The sequence below is a fragment of the Perissodus microlepis genome, chromosome 12 (genome assembly GCF_051167445.1).
Source record: "Perissodus microlepis isolate ML-2025 ecotype Zambia chromosome 12, ASM5116744v1, whole genome shotgun sequence".
Taxonomy (NCBI): domain Eukaryota; kingdom Metazoa; phylum Chordata; class Actinopteri; order Cichliformes; family Cichlidae; genus Perissodus; species Perissodus microlepis.
Window position 1 is genome coordinate 152,048 of NC_140472.1, and position 6,424 is coordinate 158,471.

A 6,424-nucleotide genomic window follows, 5' to 3' on the forward strand; every position below is an offset into this window, starting at 1 on the left:
CCATGGGGGCTTACCTTTCCCAGTTTTGATGATATTCCTCCCTATTCTTTGCAAGTACCCCCTTTTGGTGGCGAGAAACTGTTGGTGTGGTCAAGTGGGTGCTGTAAAAACAAAAGCTCAGGACAGAACAGTTATCAGTCATGTACTTCATACAAAATTAGCATATATCGAATTTCATATTGATCCTCTGAGTGTAATGGTACATTTTAATTTGAATTTATCAAAGCTAAACACAATAATTTTTTCTTTATTTTGCTCTTGTTCTTGTGCAGCACTACATCCTATCACATGCCCCTGTCAGTTATATCTCTACTTTTCTAAATTATTGACTATTTCAATGAAAGGACCTAAAAGACAGGGACCAGTGTTTATCATTACATATCTCCATTTTGAATGTGACAAGTCTACCATTTCCCTGTTATCCATAGATATTTTTTCGGCTTTTTTTTTTTTTTTTTTTTTTTCCCTATAAAAGTTAATTGACTCTTTACAGTGGCCTGCTATGGTTAATAATAACATGTTCAGTCATGAGTGAAATCAAACCTTTTCTTCACTTTAGCATTTAACATTCCCAACAATATAATGTGACACATTAATCGAAACACAGCTACTAAAACACAATTTTGTTAATGCAAACATCAGTAACTCAAAATTAGCAACCAAAGGGTTAAGTCTGCAGTTCCACACTCTCACGTGAAGCTACATTCTCCCCCTCCAGCCTCTCTTATCCTCTTACAAAAACAAAGCAAGACAAAACATCCACCCTTCTTTTACAGGCTGGGTGAATTGTTTGTGGACATTTACTAATCCTAAAGTCGGCACCGTTTTTGTCTCAGTATCAAGTCAGTTAAAACTTTTAGTCGTCAGTCCATCACAGTCCAGTCACATGCATACATCCACACACATTAATACCAGAAGTTGCTGATAATGGAGTCTCACGCGCAACCTATTCGAGCCTCCATCACCAGCAAGATGACGTCATCATTTTAAAGGAAAACAGTTCCTTGTTTTTTGACTGGATTGACTCGCTGCAATCCTTTTAGGCTCAGGACTTCTCATGTGATCAATGTCCCATATAAGTGAATTTCTCCCAAGCCCATTATAATCATGGAGAAAAATACTTTGCGACTGTTTCCAGTAAGAATATTTTATAGCGCTTTAAAGTTCAATCTCTCAGGCCTGGATTAAAGAGCTGATTTGTTAAATCAGGAACTCACAAAATACCAAAATATCACCACCGGTGGATCACACCTCTCAGATGTTCTTATTTCAGTGCACTGTAACAAAAGCAAAAACAAACGTAACCAATAAAATACTAATAAAGTAACAAATACTGGGGCCCATTGCAAACATGTCCAAGCATAAAACCATCTTTCTCTCTCTTAGAGAAAGAAAACAATCCAAACCTCACTGATAAAATCAACCTAGTGTCAAGCAAAACCCAAAAATCAACCAAAACTTCACCAGAAAGTTTTTCTCCCTCCCGGGACAATATTGTGTAGGGATACAGGGACCGTAACTCCTTGTTGCACTGAAAAAAAAAACGTTGGAATTACTTGATTCAATAGTGAACACTGGTTGCACACCAATGTTTTGCTTTGGCAGAAACTTAAACAACTGAGTTAAATCAACACAACCTTTTCATATTCAGTAAACCTGTGCATTTCGTGTTCATAAAACACGATTGGAACATGTTCAAATGGAGTAAATTGAGCTCCTGGAATATTTTAATCCTTCAATTCTGACAGTTTATTTCAACACTATTCAGTAACTTTTGTCCAACTACTACTTGGTCACTTAAATACTACATGTTGTCTTCATATTGCATACGGTTCAATAAAGTCTAGATCCTGGTTACCATAAAAATTGAATGGGTCTACAACAACTACCATCCTCCTATCTTTATCCTGGTTGCAGCAGGGCTGAGAAATAACCCCGGACAGCTGACCAGTCTATCAGATAGAAACAAACAACCATTTACACTTACATTCACGGGTAATTTAGAATCATCAATTAACCTAGCTCTAATAGCTACATGACTTTTCACTGTGGCAGGAAACCAGAATACCCAGAGAGAAACCACTGCAAACTAGCCAGACTGTGGATTTGCACCCAGGACCTTCTTACTGTGGAGCAACAGCACTAACCAGCATGCCAACAATGTAGGAAATACAGGAAAGCTATGATTTCCTGTATTTGATGCAGACTTCTTTTGTTCTTGCCCTTGACAGGTTAATCCACAATAAATAGCAACAGCGTGCATGTGGTGTGTGAGTCGTTGTCTGCCTCTTATAACTCCAGTGATTTTCCTGTAGTTTGAAATCTTATGCGGTGTTGTGAATTCCGTGAGTTGAGCAACTAACCACTCTTATTAGATTGTATCGTGTCATTTCAATGAGAACAAATTGAGTTGTTGAATTTCGTACAGATCTTTAAAGCCTGAGGCAATTGTGTTAAACACACGCGAGATGCTTACGTAAATCCAAGGGCTGGCCCTTTTTTTCTTTTTTTTTTTCAGTGTGTTCCTCCTTCAATTAAATCTCAATCACAAAAATGTGGGGCTCCGAAATAAAACTCACACCGTTAATTCATCATTTTCACTCTGTACCACTGCTCCTTATCAGGCTGTGTGAAGCACAGTAAACAATTCAGTCGAGGCCTTGAGCCATAAACAGACATCACGCACAGACATTGTTTTCATAACCAAACTGCCTTAGACCCTGTCCCTTAAATCTACACAAACGCCCTCTGGGTGACATGAAATGCATTTAACCAATAAACAATCAATGGCGTCTTGTTGTTGTAACAGATTCTGTATTTGGATGTTTGTGTGCAGCATTTTGCGTGTCAGCATAACCATTTGTTAGTAAAGCATTCTTCATTGCAGCAGCGTGTGTGTGTATCACTCTTCATTGCACAAGCGTGTGCATGTGTGTGTGTGTGTGTGGATCACTTCTCAGTGAATTGAATCAGCATTTCGATTTGTGTGCGTGTGTGTGTGTCATTTCTCAGTGAATTGACTCGGCGCGTGTGTGTGTGTGTCAGTTCTCACTCAATCAACGAGTGCATATGTGATCATATGTGTGTTTCTCTTCATTCTGAGTCAGTGCATGTAGATGTGTGTGTTTGTGTGTGTTTGTGCTCATCTGTGTGTTTCTCTTCATTCTGAGTCAGTGCATGTAGATGTGTGTGTTTGTGTGTGTTTGTGCTCATCTGTGTGTTTCTCTTCGTTCTGAGTCAGTGCATGCAGATGTGTGTGTTTGTGTGTGTTTGTGTTCATCACTTTCCTGTTCTGGTGTTCTGGGTAAACCACGGCCTGAGGCGTGCCCTGGGGTCCTGCCCTCCTCCATTTCAGTCTGTTTGCATCCATTGGTGCTGCTGCTCAAAGTTCTGTCCATACTGGTTCTGGCCCCAATTGAGGCAGTCCTTTTCTCCAGTGTCCTGCATCTTCTCCTTGTCCAGCTCCTCCTTAACTTGACCCTTTTGCTTCTGTAGCTCCTTCAGGGTTTGCTCCTGCTGTTGGAGCTTCTTGTCCCGTCTGGTGACCTCCTGCTCCAGCAAGCTCCGGCCTGATTTCAAGTCCTGTGTCTGGGACTCCAAGCCTGACTGATGGGTTCGATTAGCAGCCAGCTCCTCCTGAGCCATGCTCAGTTTCTGCTCTGATGCCTTGAGCTCTTACTGAGGGCAGAAATCTCAGAGTCTTTTCCGTACACGTCAGATTGAAGTTTATTGATGTTTTCCTTACTTTGCTCCACGGCCTTCTGCAGCTCTGCTGTCCGGCTCTTCTCAGAGGTCAGCTCCTGGCCGAGCCCCGACACCTGTGCCTTCAGCTTATTTTCTTCTTGTGCTTTTGTCCATTCTGAGGTGCCTCCTGACCTCAGTTACTCCTCCTGTCTCTGGCACGCCCTTTTTGCTGCCCGATCATCCGTGTTGGTCTGTCACTGTCCTGCACAGTTTTAATGCAGAGTTGTTAAGGTCAGCATTCTTTTGCTCACCCTCACTTTTCATCCGGGCTTAATGGGCGTCTCGTCACAGCTCTGTCAGCTGAAGCTGTCTGGAAATCTCCCCCGTGCATGAGATCGTTTTCCTGCAGCTCTGTTGACATTTTCAGGTTGTTGTTGTGGGTCCAGCTGCTGTAGCATTTGGTCAGGGTCACATCAAAGATGGTAGAGGAGAGAGCAAAGATGGTAGAGGGGAGAGCAGGAGTCCAGGTCAGCCTCGGCAAAGCAGCCTGTAATCAAGCATAAAGAGAAAAAACAAAAACAAAACAAAAACAGCCGAACAGGAAAATGATGTTGTGTTGGCTGTGTTATTCAGAGAGGGGAGAAACAACGGGGCCAGGCCCTGTGTCAGCCTTCTCTCCCCCTTTTTTTGTTTTTTCTCACCATATGATCAACTCATAACCCACCAAGTTGACAGGACAACACAGGTACACGTTAAAATTCTTAAGATCATGTTTAAAAACCCAAAAAAGGAATTTTCTTTCATTCAGTAATCACTTGTATTAATCAATCAGCAGAAAACATGTCACAATTTGACTCTTTTAACCACTAAATTTGTCGTGTCATCACTGGTTGGTCAGACCAGTGTCTTTTTTGAAGTTAAGTTGTTGTCCTGCAACCCAGAAAGTTTATTTGTTAGTAGTGGATAAACTTTATCATTTAACAACAGGTGTATGTTAAGTTTCGCTGCTTTAACCTTGCTGGAAAACCTTCACGTGTTCATGAATGTAATAATAATAATAATAATAATAATAATAATAATGGATTGGATTTATATAGCGCTTTTCAAGGCACCCAAAGCTGTTTTTTCATTGCGTGTGTGTGCGTTTGTAGGTGGGTTATTTTAACTTTTTTCTCAAACGAGGCATTTCTCTAACACGTGCCTTCCTCATTCATTTCTCTGGTTGTGTGTGTGTTTTTATTTTGTTTCCCAAATTTTGATTTCCCACCTTAAATAACAGCATTCCATGTCTTCAGCCAGGAGTCAGAGCTTGCTTGTGAGATTCAGGGACACATGGTGCCAATAACAATTCAGCCAAAAACTTTGCCTGAAAATTTCCAGTGATGGTAACCGATAGCTGGAGGAGAAGATGTCCTTTAAGCTTCTTTTCAGGGTGGGGACAAAGCTGGGGCCAAGCTGCAAACTTTTGGGCCAAAGCTTGGCCTGTCTGTCAGGTTGAGAGAAATCCACCTGTATTAACACACTAAAATATTCACTTAGTATTTCTTTTCTGAAAACATCCACTCGCTTCATCTGCCTAGATTTTACTCTCTCTCTCTCTGGGTGCATACTCCAGACAGTCGGGCAGTTGCCTTTTATGGGCATGCAGAGTTCCTGTCACACACACACAGCTACTCCCCCCAGCAGCTGCAAAGCCGTCTTCACGTCCTCAATATGAATGTATAAAACCAGTAATAATTATCCCTAGAAACACACCCTCAAGAAAATTCACTGTATTTAGTCATTTATCCGTACTCACTGTGACCAATGCAATGCATGTAAAGAAGATCCCCTATAGGTGAAATTTTAATTCGGCACGACCCCGAAATAAGCATGCCTTTTATCTAAGTAAAATGAAATTACTACACCACCTCTAGTGCTGAAATTCGTGCTTGATCAAACCCTATATTATGATAAAACCAACCGTAAATCAAATGTAACTGCCTATATTATTGAACTGAACCAAGAGTCACTTAAAAATCTTATAAATCCTGCTTCACACCACAAAACTGAAACAAATCACAGCTGTATTTATCACTCAATCTCACCCTGCCGACTGAAATGCCGGTCTAGATCATGCACGATTTGTCTTTTCTATATCAAAACCCATCCATATATCAAACATTCACCCTAGTAATTCAAAACCTTATTTGTAATATTATAATCAACAAAATCAGCGTTTTAATTACAGGCATGTACCATTGTTTGCAAATCATAATTATAAAACTCAATAACACGCTAAACAGGAAGCAAAAGTCCTCTGTGCGCTTTACAGCAGCCACCTCATTTGCATGTTCACACACCGTCTAAAAATAGCTCGCAGCGCTGCAGCGCGCTGTCGTCACACACAGTCTCACACACAGTCTCACACACAACTCTATTATTTTATATTACAAAGACGTCTTATATTTACAATCACTCTCAGGCCTGACGGCTTTAGCGCCTACACAATTTTGACAAATTTAAGTTAACGGTCCAACCGAAAAAGTCCAACTTTTTTGTGATCAATTAACCAGTATCTGTCCAACAGTTTCTGGCCTCATCTCTAAAGTCCCTAACTCAATTTAAAAGTGTCCAACACCCAAGGTCCAACCTTTGCTGCCCAAAAAAGCGCAGATACCGTTCCAAACGGTAAAGTGGTGCAACCACTAGTTATTCTGGAGTGTCCCAAGCTCCACAGTGACCAACTGACTATCCCTCA